The following is a 13,755-nucleotide window of genomic DNA, read 5'->3' as shown; positions in this document are numbered from 1 at the left end:
AAAAAGAGAAAGAAATGGAGAAAATGTTTGAAATAATAATGGTGGAGAATTTTCTAAAATTAATAACCAACCTCAATTCACAGATTTAGCTAGCTCAGAGAATACCAAACAAGTGAAATACCTAAGAATTTACACATAAGCATATTATATTCAAACTGCAGATAATTGAATGAAAATAAAAGTCTTGAAAGAAAGATCTAGAATTCTATATCCAGCAAAACTACCCTTTAAGAATGACACAGGAGAAAAAATAAAAAGACTTAGACAAATAAAGATTGAGGAAATGTGTTGTCAGTAGATCTGTCCTGCAATAAATGTTAAAATAAGCTTCAGAGAGAAAGAACATGACATAGATCAGAAACATGGATCTACATAATTAAAAAGAGAACATTAAAGAAAGAATAAATAAAGGTAAAATCTGATCTCTTATTTTTCTTATTAATTGGTCTTGCAGGGGTGGAGGAGCCGGAGAGATGGGCAGGATGAGCCCAGGAATTTTTAGGACAGTGACATTATTCTGTACAATAGTGTAGTGGTGGATACATGCCATGATGATAAAAACTAGAGAACTGCACAACACAAAGAATGAGCCCTAAACTATGGACTTTAGTTAATAATAGTATATCAATATTGGATCATCAATTGTAAGAAAAAAAATGCAACACATCAAAACAGGTTGTTAAGACTTTAGTTAATAATAATGTACCAATATTGGATCATCAATTGAAAAAAAAAAAAAAAAAAAGGAGCACACCAAAGCCGAAAACTGTGCTGAAGGGGAGGGAGTATATGCGAACTCTGTTTTTCCAGTTCAGTTTTTCTGTGAACTATTTTTTAAGGTTAAGTAATCTTTCAAAGTGCATATAAGTAGTAAATAGTACACCTAGAATGTAAACACAGAAGATCTGACTCCCATGCTCATACTCTTTTTTTTTAAAGATTTATTTATTCATTCATTCATTCATTCATTCATTCATGGAGACACACAGAGAGAGAGAGGGAGAGAGAGAGAACGCAAGAGAATGGCAGAGACACAGGCAGAGGGAGAAGTAGGCTCCCTGCAGAGAGCCCAACATGGGACTCTATCCCGGGTCTCCAGGATCAGGACCTGGGCTGAAGGCAGCGCTAAACCGCTGAGCCACCCGGGCTGCCCCCATGCTCATACTCTTAACTGCTATGGTATACTGTCTGTCTGTCTATCTGTCTAAATAGGGGGAAAGATATTAAAAAACAATGACAAGTGTAAAGAGTGCCATGAAAAAATTAGGGTGTAAATGAGAGTACATAAGTGGGAAATCTAATTGAACCTGGACTTCTCTAGCATGTCAGAACCAGCAGAAAGAGAGATAGGGAAATCCGAGAAGTTTCAGCTTAACAGCTTTATTGCTGGTTAAACTGGTTCAGAGGAAGTGGCTTGGGCCCAATGACAAAATGGACTTCCAACTCCTGCTTGTCACAAATTTCGTTAACTCCCTTAGTCACAACAGACTGCTAAATAATTAGTGGTCCCTCTGCAACGCTTGTTTTGCCTGAAGAAAATCAATAATGATAATAGGAATAGTTCATAAGTGGTCAGCGACATGAGATACAGCCAAAGAAATGGAGAGCTTCACCCTTTCCCCAAAGTTTCCAGCCAGGTAAGTTACTCCTTCTGTGGAGGAAAGCAAGTAGGGAATATGGAAAAACAATTAAATGAAAAATAACATCCCCTCCTGGGATGGGAGAGCTCTACCCTATGTTAGAAATGTGAGGCATGGAAACTAAGCATCCAGCCAGGAAGGAAGCAACCTCTGAGAAGGGGTGGATGCCATCTCATCTCATTAAAAAAAAATGGTTGTTTATGAGTGAGCATGTCTCTCTTTAGAAAACCATTTCAACCTTCTGCTGTACAGTTACATGTGAATCAGCATACTCACTGTAAACAAGGAAACAAAAGGGCCAAAGGTGTTTGTCAGCTGAGCTGTTGTTCACAGAGCACATTACAAACTCCATCCACTGGTCTTATTCTTGATTGAATGCTTTTCTGCTCTCAGTTGAGCATCACCTGTTTAGGGATCAAGTTGGATGATTATTTTTGTTGTTATTTCCACTGCTCTTCCTGCTCCTGCTTATAACAGTCAATCCAATTTCTTAAACTTAATACTTAAATGTTCATCCACTCAAAATATTCTTGTATTACATGCCCCATGTGTATAAATTGAGGGAAAAATGCATAAATATCTAGTGCGATCCTTTAGGATCTAATAATAAATAACCTTGTTGTCAGACTAATGAACTTGATCAAGTGCTGTTGAATCAATAATATCAAGAGAAATTTGTCTCTCTCCCAAAATAATCTCTCTCTCTCCCTTTCTCTCTTTTCTCTTATTGGTAACAATAAACAGTATCCAGAAATTACAGAGGCTTTACTCAGATCCTTTTTTATTTACTCTTTAAATGATTTCTATGTTTAGAAATGATCTATAAGCAGGCAAAAGAAAGAATATCTACTTAGGAGAATTTTAGGAATGTGAAAAATATTTGCTGCCTCTTGTAGGCAGCCTCCAAGATGACCCAGTGGTCCCTGCTTTCTGATATCCAGACCCTTGAATAGCTTTCTTCCACATTATACTAGGGTTGGTCTGTGAGTTCTACTGGACAATAGAACACAGTGAAGTAATGCTATGGCACTTCTGAAATTAACTTATAGTAGACATTGTGACTTCACTTAGATTGGGCTCTGTCTTTCTCTCTCAAATCACTCATATGGGTAAACCCAGCTAGCATGTCACATGGAGACGCCCATGTGGAGGCTGACTAAAGTGTCCTGCCAACAGTCATGTGAGTTGAGCTTGGAAGTGGATGCTCCCGCCCTTCCCAAGTCCTCAGTTTACTACAGCCCCAGTTGACATCTTGACTGCAATTTCATGAGATACACTGAGGTAGACCCATCCAGCTAAGTCATTGCTGGATTCCTGATTCTCAGAAACCATAAGAGATAATAAATGTCTATTATTTTAAGCCTCTAAATGTTGAGGTAATGAAGCAACAGATAACTAATACATGCCTATGAATTAATTCATTTATTCACTAGGTATCTGTAGACATTTGTCTGCCCTTTAGGAGCTCATAGAACCATTTGAAATGTAGATACACAAATAACTTTAGTTCAGTTGAGTGCAGTGAAGAAGTTACATAAAAGCACACACAAAAAGAGGGACTTAACCTATCCAGGAGAGTTTGGCAAAGCTTCATAGACTTTTTATACTTGAATTATGCCTTAAAGAACTCATAAAAGTTAACCAATACGGAAAGAAAACATATTTTTAAAGAAGAAGAAATGAGCCAAAAACAGAATTCACGAAATAGAATGGTGTATGCAGGAGTTTGGAATCTGTTTTATGCTGCTGCAATGAAACATTGGAAGCAGAAAATGGCAAGATGTGTATCCATGTATCTAGTGAGGGAGGCTGCCCCCAGATTACAGAGGGTCCTAAATGCCATATCAGAAACTACCAAGTTTATTCTGTAGGTCTTGAGGACCAAGGAATATTTGTAAAAGAAAAAGTGTCACCATCAAATTAACACTGATATGGTATAAGTGCAGAGGATAGATGTGAGGGGAAAAGGACTGGGAGCAAGTATACTACTTAGGAAGCTGATCTTATAGTTGTCAGATAAGAGATGATAGGGGCCTGAATTTGGCATTGGTGGTGGGGATAGGAGGATAGGATGACTGAAGAAAAATAAAGGTGGAGCAAAGGATGATACCTTCAAACTGAATAATGTGGTAAAATGTGATACCATTATGAGAGAAAGTATGTGCAGGGAAGGAGATTGTAGGTAACATTTGTGAGTTCAACCTAGGATATGCTGAAGCTGGCACTATTTCCTCTTTTCATGAAAAAAAATCACATAATCAGTATTAATGCTCTTATCTAAAATTAAAACCTCAACATTCCTGGTAGGGAGGCATAACATACCAGTTGACACCATGAGGCAATGATGTGTAGAACACTGAAAATCAGGATATATACACACATTTGAATGACAGTCTTCCATTAGTAGGAAGAAATGGATGTTACATAAATTTTGGTGTTCTTTTGGGTAGAGGCAGAGCAAAGGATTAGTGATTCAGTGAGGATCTGGGGAAAATAAGAAGAAATGCTATCATGATCAGTTAAGCCAAATCTCTGACTTAAAATAAAACCTGCCTGAATCACATTTTTTAAAAAATATTATCAAGAGTAATTGGATTATTTCAAACATTTCTAGAGTTTCATTTTACAATGAAATTATATTGGCCATTCAAAACACAAATGGGACCGCCATTTATTTCTTCCTCCAGTATTTTCTTGCCATCTGGGAATTTGCCTTCTCTGAGAATGAAAGAGAAAGCAAATAGTTTGGAATTTAATGCACTTATTAAAGATGGCAGCAAAACCTAGTTCTTCCTCTTCTCATTTGAGAAATCTAGTGCTGGGGGAGAAAGAAAATGTGAGAAAGAGAAAGAAGTTCACATTTTTTTTTTAAAGCAGTGATTGTAGATCAGACTCTGCTAGGTGTTTCTTAATCCTCACACACTTGTAAGGTGTGTGTTACTAATTCTCTTGTAGAAATAAGGAAATAGAGTTTCAGAGAGTTAATTTGCCCCAAACTGCAAAGAATATGGCTTTCAAAATTTTGTTTTTTCTTTAATGTGGGTCAGCTGTTGACCCATAGAAAATGTTAATTGCAAGGACAAAGTTATCCATTCATTTGATAGAAATACATTCTTGGATCATAATTGGAAGAAACTTTACTCCAACAACCCACATGGAAAGAGCCAAGAAACCTGACAAGCTAGTTAAGAGAAAGGCTTAAGCCTACCCAGTCTCAACATATGAATAACCCCTCCTTCTAGAATTAAGTCATGATTTTTCTAGACTATTCAAATATTTCAAAGTATTCCAACTGAAAATATCCTCATTGTCCTTTGGAATTATAAATCTAATATTTACTTATGTAGAGGAAGAGAAAGAGACAGAAATGGATAAGGAGAAAGTATAGTACCTGAGTAGTACCATGCTTCCCAGAAATAATCTGTTGAAAATTTGTACATATTTGTATGAACCTTTTTCTAGACAAGAGTGTATGTATGTATGTGTGTATGTGTTTATGTATATAATAAGCACATACACACAAAATGTGAGATTTTTCTATGAGGACTTCCCTAGAATCTGCTTTTCTCTTTCATTTAACAATACACCATGTAAGCATGTTAATATGCACATATCTTCACTGTATTCTGTTATTCAGAAATGGTTGCCAAATTTAAATAGCATTTCAAGAGCAAAAGGAAACTAATAAAAAGTGCACTATGCAAATCTGCAACTACTTTCTAGTTAGTTGGCTCAAAAACAAGATATTTTCGGATGAAATTTTACTAAAGGAGAAGAAAACTAAAGCCTTAACTGGAATACAAATTACTGGAGTCAATTAATACCTTAGGTGCTCCTCAACCTGGCTTTTGCTGCACCTTTTCTTTGCAATGCCAGCCTGATGGCCCGTGTAACTCATGTCACTCTCCTTCCCAACTTCCCCTGTGAGGATGTAACCTTTCTAGACATACCCACTAGCAGAGTCCTCCTCCTTCCGTTGTCTCAGCTTCTCTGTCCTAGGGCTCATTCCCATGGTATATTGTCCTCTTGCACATGAGCAGCATCCTACAGAGTGTTGCCTACATAAGAAGCAGCAGCCTGATTCTGATAAAAATCTAGTTGGGGCTTATACTTGAAACAATTGTTTATTTATTTATCTGTTCTTATTGTGTGATATAGTCACTCATTTAGAAAACGATTTCTTATATTTTTAGCATGACTCTAGAGCCATCGGAAAGAATTTTTCACGAAGTACAAAGCTAATCTGTTACATCTGATCATTCTAAACAAATCTGCCAAATTTCCTGAAAATTTCATCCAGCCATTTTCAAATTAAATGGTGAGAAAAGTAGGGAGGGAGAGGGAGGAGGAGGAAAAAATAAAAATATATAGGTAAGCATGGTATTGCTTATATAGATCAAGATTCTACCAACTAGGAACCAGTCCACTGCCCATGTTTATAAATAAAGTTTTATTGGAACACAGCCACACACATATACTGATGTATTATCTATAGCTGCCTTCACTCTATGATGGTACAGTTGAATTGATGTAGCTTAAAAGCCAAAGACATATTTACTATCTGGCCTTTACTATACAAAAGGTTTGCCAATCCCTGATATATATAAATCTTCAATAATAGCTTCTAATTATTTCATGTGTTCTCTCTCCTAGAATTCTAATATTTTTGGTAGAGACACAATGCCTTAGTTTAATGAAATACTCCCAGTGGTAACAATTCTTAGAAGGATAGCTGCTTAACGAGACAGGTTTTTTTTTTTTTGGGAACAGTGAAATGCTTTCTTGTCCCCTTTGATGACATCACTCTGAGGGTTTCTTGAATGCCTTCTTACTACATTCATCCTTGGCACCACAACTATGCTTGGAAAGAACCATACCATACTACCAACAAGTTTTCTCTCTGCTTACCAGAAAGGAAGAAAAAAATTAAAGAAAATGTGGGTGGAGGGCAGATGACTTACTAGTATCTCCTCCACCCTTCCTGTCTCCTATCCCTATGCTGATCACCAGTGAGAAGCCTGAGGTGTGGGAGGGGTCACAGGCAAAAGCATGAGTGCCTGCAGATGTGGGTGTGTGCATATGAGAGCAAGGCTGTTGGAGAAAGGCTGTGTGCTCAAAGGAAAGTGAATGTGTCTCCAGGGACAGAGAGCATCTGTAGGAAATTACAAACTTGAGATCATGTGTATTTAAGAGTGAGAAACTCAGTGTGTAAGAGGCTTCAACAGAATGAGTGATAGGGATGTGCATGTGCCCAGGACAGTGAGCATGTGAAAGAGTGAATAAGGCAAGGATGAATATGTGTCACAGAAGCACCATATATGTGACTAAGTGTCTGTGTAAAAGAACAGAGAAGGAAAATAAAAATGAAAGAAATGAGAAGAGAGAAAAAAACATGGATGAAACTGAGATTCTTTCCAGCAAGAGGGAATTTGTGTACATACGATGTCACGTTAATATAACTACTTGGATATCAATTCAATGCCACTAACAAGAAATTCATTCCCAATCCAAGATACCTCCTCTGGGATGAAAAGTATAATAGAATTAGATGACAAGAAGATTAACTAAGCCCCTGCATTTTAATAAGCTGATGTAATTTAAATAATGTAGACTGGAAAAGTATATTAAGGACAGAAATAAGAACCACCTCACAAAGTACGTGGTCTTTAAATGTTTCATTGAGATTTCTATTCCATCAATTATTGTACTGTATTTCCCAGATTAAAAGCTGAGGCTCATATACAATATCCTATACGTAATTATAATCATTAGATATATGCTGGATGAATTAATGTTTGGACTTGGGTTGGTGCTGGAGAGTAATCAGCTCTCTTATGTCTTATCTATGCAAAACCCAACTCCAGGCATATTCTTCTTCCACATGGATTGATACCCAGGCCCCCAAAGGGAATGTTTTATTCCTATTACCTAGGATCCAGGTAACCATAAGCCAGTTCTAATAGTTTGATGTTCTGAGAGTGATGTTAAAAATCATTGCAGTGAAGACACTATGCATACGTCATTATCTTTTACTTCTGGTGATAATAACCATGATTCTTACAATCATATATTTATCATTGGAGGAGGTACTAGAGTCTAAAGGAACCTAGGAACACCAACCCAAGTCCAAACATTTACATCTGCTGTACCTAAGAAACAGATGAACACTTCCACCAAGTCAAACTATTCTCCAAAGCAGAAGAGACATATCCTGCCCCGAAGGATGTTAAAACATAAAGACCAACCCAGTGATTGGATTTGGGTGCAGTAAGCCTAAGCGCCATACAGTTACAGAGCTTCAAAACTCCTTAGAGAGGAATGGCTATATATTCTAGTCTCCCCAGGATAGCTCCAGTTCATTCCTGGTGCTGGTATAATTCACAATAGAAAGTAAATTGTATGATCAACCTGCTCAGAAATAACCCAGTGTTTCCTTTACAGATGAGAAGTTTGCCTGGAGCACAGTGAAGTGACTTGCCCCAAAACACAAAGCTGATATATTTTGTTAGTTGCACTTTAGCTGAAATTTCCTAAATGAGAAGAACACTTTTCATTCCAAACTGTAGCCAAAAAGTTCCTTTCTGCAGGGAATTCTGGAGAAAGCTTTCACTTCTCTATCAGGCAATGTACTTGAGCAAAAACTGAACAAAAAACACTTCAAAGTGTTTCCCAGGGCTTGAGTTCTAGAAACATCTCTTCATCCCTAAAGGAAATGCATGTATTTGGGAGGAAACATTCTGATTTGACCATGATATTGGCCTCATCTCAAGTGAAACTCGTAATCATGGTCACCCTGAGGGTGGTGAATTTCAGCTTGGTGAGCCAAGCAGAACTGAGTCTGTTTCTGGCATGGGAGCCAGGATGGATAGTCTGGCTACCAGGAATAACGTTTACTGCCTTTGTATTAGTGCACTAGATATTTACAGGCATATTTTTAAAGGATTTGTTATAAAACATTATACATTCCTTACTACATAATATTTTAGACCCTAAAACAACTTAGTACACAGATCACATTTTAGAGGTCAGGGAAAGTCTCCAGTAATCTTAAGCAATTCATTGAAACTTCACTGATAAAAAAACTATTGGATCATTTCACAAACACAGAAAGCACAGTGAAAATATGTGTGGTCCTTATGTCAGAGGACTAGTTCGTTATATGGCTGGCAGATTTTCTTAGTTCAAGCTTCTCACAAAAATATGGACTAAACTTTCCGTGGATAGTTCAGTTGATTACATTAATTCCCTAGTTTCAAACACAGAGAACTCATGGGCCCAAAGGAAATTTTAAAATATTAGCAAAATTTAATAAATATGTATCTTGCAAAGGCCCAAATACTGGGCCCTTTATTTCAGATGTCTTCCATCCCCCAATTTTGCCTGCGATACTATCCAGTAGAGTCCACAACTTTAGAAATGGGAGACCAGGTGATTCTCCACAATTAGGTCTTTCCTTTCATTTATAGTTTATTGCCTGAGCATACATAACAGTTGCAAGATGTTTCCTACCAGCCTAAAACTTCCTTCTGAATCTCCCTAATGCTCAGTTATAGAAGAATCTGGAGCACAGATTATTCCTATTCAGAGTAGATGAAAACTCCTAAACCTGAAGGATCCCAAACTCTCAATAATAGGATCTGTGTGCCCTTTTTCACAACTTCCAAAATCAAGATGTTAGCAGAGTTATGCTTCCTCAGAAGCCTCTCAGGAAAGATCTTTCCTCATGTCTTCCAGAGTCTAGTGGTCCCAGGCACTCCTGGGCTTGGGGAATAAGAACTCCAGTCTCTATCTCTGTATTCACATAGCTATATTCCCTTTGTGTCTATGTCTGTTTCCAAATTTCCCCTTTCCTATAAGAATATCACTCATATTGGATTAAAAGTCCATGCTCACAACCTCATCTTAACTTGATTTCAACTGCAAAGGCCTCAGTTCCAAGTAAAGTTGTATTCACAGATACCCAGGGTTAGGACTTCAAAATATCTTTTTAGAGGAACACAATTCAATTCATAATAAGGATAATTTTTGGTTAAAGATCTCTTCCTCCTGCCCCATCATCTTGTATTCTTTCTTGGTTCTTCTCTTTCTATATCTTTTCTCATGGAATTCTGGTCTCCTCCCATGACTTCAAACTGAATCTTTGTTCAGATGATCCCACTGTGAATCCTCAGCTCAACTTGCTCCTGAGCATTTTGGAACTCCCTGCAAGAAATATTACCTAGATGATTCACTGTCACTTCAAACCCATTATTTCCAGAATACTATTATTATGGAATATTATTTTCTCATCCAATCTAATTTTCATTCTGACTTTCCAATTTCAATTAACACTGCCTTAATTGACCTTACTCTAGTACATTTTTTACTCCTATATTCTTCATATTTTTAATCATAGTCTTCTTATCTCTTCCATGATGATCTACTTCTTCATTATCCAATTTGTCACTTCCTTCCTCCTCATTCACGTGATCCTATCCTGGTTCTGGTTTCATCACTTTTTGTATGATAATCACATAGCCATCTCTTTTTCACTCCTGTCTATCCTAGAGATCACTACAATCTATGCTTTGTTTGGCGTATTTACTAGATAAAACACCTTTAATGATTCTCCATTATCTATGTGATGAAAATAAAAGAAATGAATATATGAATGAGTGAATTGATTTAAAAAGACAAAAGCTCTTAGCCTGGTGCAATACATTGTGGCTATTACTACTCTTGTTTGTCCAGAAAGCTTGCTCATTTATCATAAGATGATAGGGTCGGCACGTGACACAGGCCTGGCCAATCATAATGCCCATTCCCTTTGTTATGTGATTAGACTAGGGTAACCATGTGACTGAAGCCAAGTAAAGTAGAGCCTAGTCACTTTGTTTCCTGATTTAGAACTGGAAAGGAAGCAGCTTTGTCTCTAATAGCACAGGAATAGAGGAATGGGTAGCTGGGGCTGCAGGTAGCAGTCGTTTTAAACTCTATTCTGCAAAGACTTGCATAACAGAAGAGAAGACAACTAAACAAAGGGAAGAAAATGAAACAAATCATTGGAGGATTTGGAGTTCTGGAGCCACTGAAGGCTGGTTGTACTCCTTCTTCTGGTTCCTGTAGTCTTCTCTTGATTCTTTGAAGTGCTGTAGGGTTTTTCCAACATGTTATTTTCCTGAAGCCTGGAGTTTTTTGGTTGTTTATTTTCCTGAAGAGTTCTGAGTCATTAATTTATTTTGTATTTAGTTACTTACAAATTTATGAATCCTGATACAACTGCCATACTTGACCTTTCTAGTAACTCTTGTCCACTTTGCAAATATTCCTTCTATTTCTTCCCAATATAAAAGTTCTGTTGTGGATAAATAGGCCCACATGCATCCTGGAGCCATCCTTGTTTGCCAGCTCTGTCTTTGTTCCTTGTTGAACTACCTTCTGGGAATGTTCTTCTAGCATATTTCTTCTATTCCACTGACCAAAATCCTCCTCATAGGTCAAGACTGAGTTCAAATTTCACCTCCTCCAAAGCCTTTCCAGCTCATTAGAACCAGAAATAATCACTCTGTTTAACTCCATAAGCTGTGTCATATCTGCTTTGCTTGCATTTTGGATCATTGTACATAACTGGACTCATTCAGTCAGAGCTTTGTTGTATCATTATGCATTTTCCAGAATTCTTATCAGAATCCTATTCACAGAGTGTTCAATAAATATTTGTTGAACAAATACCCCATAGGCTTATGTGATTAGTTTTTCAGGAACCAAATGAATCTTTCCAGTATGAACATATCTTATGAAAGATGACCACTTTCTAGAAATGAGAAAGAAAAATCAATAAAATCTTTTGAATATTCAAGCATAAACACTACCTTTCTACCTCTCACACACATAAGAATAATAATGTAGGGTCACCTGGGTGGCTTAGTGGTTGAGTGTCTGCCTTTGGCTCAGGTTGTGATCCCAGGAACCTGGGATCAAGCCCTACATTGGGCTCTCTGCAGGGAGCTTGCCTCTCCCTCTGCCTGTGTCTCTGCCTCTCTCACTGTGTCTCTTACTAATAGGCAAATAAAATCTTTAAAAAATAAAAGAATAATAATGATGTAAGTTGGTCACCTCATAAGGAGTACATGTGGATTTAGGAAAATTGCATTATTCCCAAAGGAAAAATGTGGAAACTTTTTAGATGGAAAACTGCACTTAAATATAGAGATGTATGTGATAGTACGCCTATAGTTTAGTGCATTTTACCACACTTAGAAACAACAAGCCCGTAAGTATGAAATTGAGTTAGAGAAACTTTAACTTTGAAGAAGGACATACATGTTTGCAGGCTTTTCTTACTCCAGACACATCCATTTGGAAGTTTTTAAAATGTGCTTTCAAAAACAACTTCTGAAATCCTTTGGGAATCATTTTGGCTTTCTTGTTTTTCAAGTGCATTTACATGGCTCTAACACCTCAGGCAAAATATGAACTAAAACCATGCTGGCATGTCCAAATGGCCATGAGTTTGGGAACAGTTTTCTTGCCTTGATGTTAGAGATAAATTTAGGGAAACAAACTGTAAGCAGAGAGAAGGCAAGTCATTGGATAGGGGACTTGCCATGGCTGGTCAATTAAAAAGTACATGAGCATAAGACTGAGGCTTAGCTGGCCCTCTGCTACTTAATGCGATATATCTGGAAGGCGTACCATCCAATTCTCTTTTTCCAAGTTCATGGGGATGCTGACAATGTGTTGTCCCAGACCTGGTAAGGAAAAAACTCTGGCTTTACCCCAAATCCACTGCATACTTTCCATTTTTTAAAAAAAGTAGCCAAACACATCTTCCTGCAGGGATACTTCAAAGCAGTTGCTGATTCATCAATCCATTCATTCATCAAGCATTTATTGAGGACCTGATATGTGCCGGACATCATGGTAGATGCTTAGGGAAATTAACAGAAATGATATATGGCCTCTGTTCTCTAAACTTGCTCATAACCTGAAAGGAAACAAACATAAATGAACAGTTAATTATAGAATAATAATAATAATAATTAATAATAATGTCAGTGGGTAGCAATTATTTAAAAAGTATAACACATGTTAAGCATAATGCTAACCTCATTTATGCATTATTTAATTCTTACCAAACCCTATGAGTTTGATTATTATTACTCCAATTTTATAAATGTGGAAATTGAGGCTTGGAGAAGTTAAGTACCTGCTGAAAATCACAGAGAATTTATTCTAGATCCAAGACTTGAATCCCAGTTGATCTGCCTCAAGGGCTTATAATCTTAACTCCTGGGTCAAAGGAAAAGGGGGTATTTACCCTCTGATCATGGAAATGAGAGGAAATTTGCTTGTAGAATCAGAGGGAGTTGGGCAGCCCAGGTGGCTCAGCGGTTTAGTGCTGCCTTCAGCCCAGGGTGTGATCCTGGAGACCAGGGATCGAGTCCCACATCGGGCTCCCTGCTTGGGGCCTGCTTCTCCCTCTGCCTGTGTCTGTGCCTCTCTCTCTGTGTCTCTCATGAATAAATAAATAGAATCTTTAAAAAAAAAAAAAAAGAATCAGAGGAAGCTGAGGTGAAGAAAATGGTGTGAATCTCCTTCTGAGGAGCTACTTAGGTTAGGCCTTGTGATAAACACCTGGTATAGCTCAGGGCTCACCATGTCTGGGCAGTTTAAGTCTTAGGCCAGAACAGGCAGGGCTCCATGCTGCCAGTCTTCTGTGAAAACATGGATTATGTTCTCAAAGCCTCAAGGGTCAGAGTATGAGCCACAGCTGGCTGCCTCCCTATCCTATATTCCTCAGCCATGCTCAGGTATGCAGTGAAGGAGCAGGCGTCTTTTGAACGTAATGCTTGGATAGGAGTCTGTAGAACACACACAAAGTCTTGGATTATCTCTACAACCAAAGTGACAGAATGATTTTGGAAATACTCTCTTGGTATCTTGTTCATAGACCCTTACTCTTCTCTGTCTCTTCTACATTAGGCCTCCAAACTGACTCCTTCTTTAGTTTTTGATCCCCTGTTAAAGCTCATTTCTTTTAAAAACACTTCCTTGATACCAAACTAGGGAAACCTTTCCCAAAAGGATGGCTTTCATATCTGGAAAATTAAGGAAGAGATAAGGAAAGTAAAAA

This window comes from Canis lupus, chromosome 7, assembly GCF_003254725.2.
Source record: "Canis lupus dingo isolate Sandy chromosome 7, ASM325472v2, whole genome shotgun sequence".
Taxonomy (NCBI): domain Eukaryota; kingdom Metazoa; phylum Chordata; class Mammalia; order Carnivora; family Canidae; genus Canis; species Canis lupus.
This window is presented reverse-complemented; position numbering follows the sequence as displayed.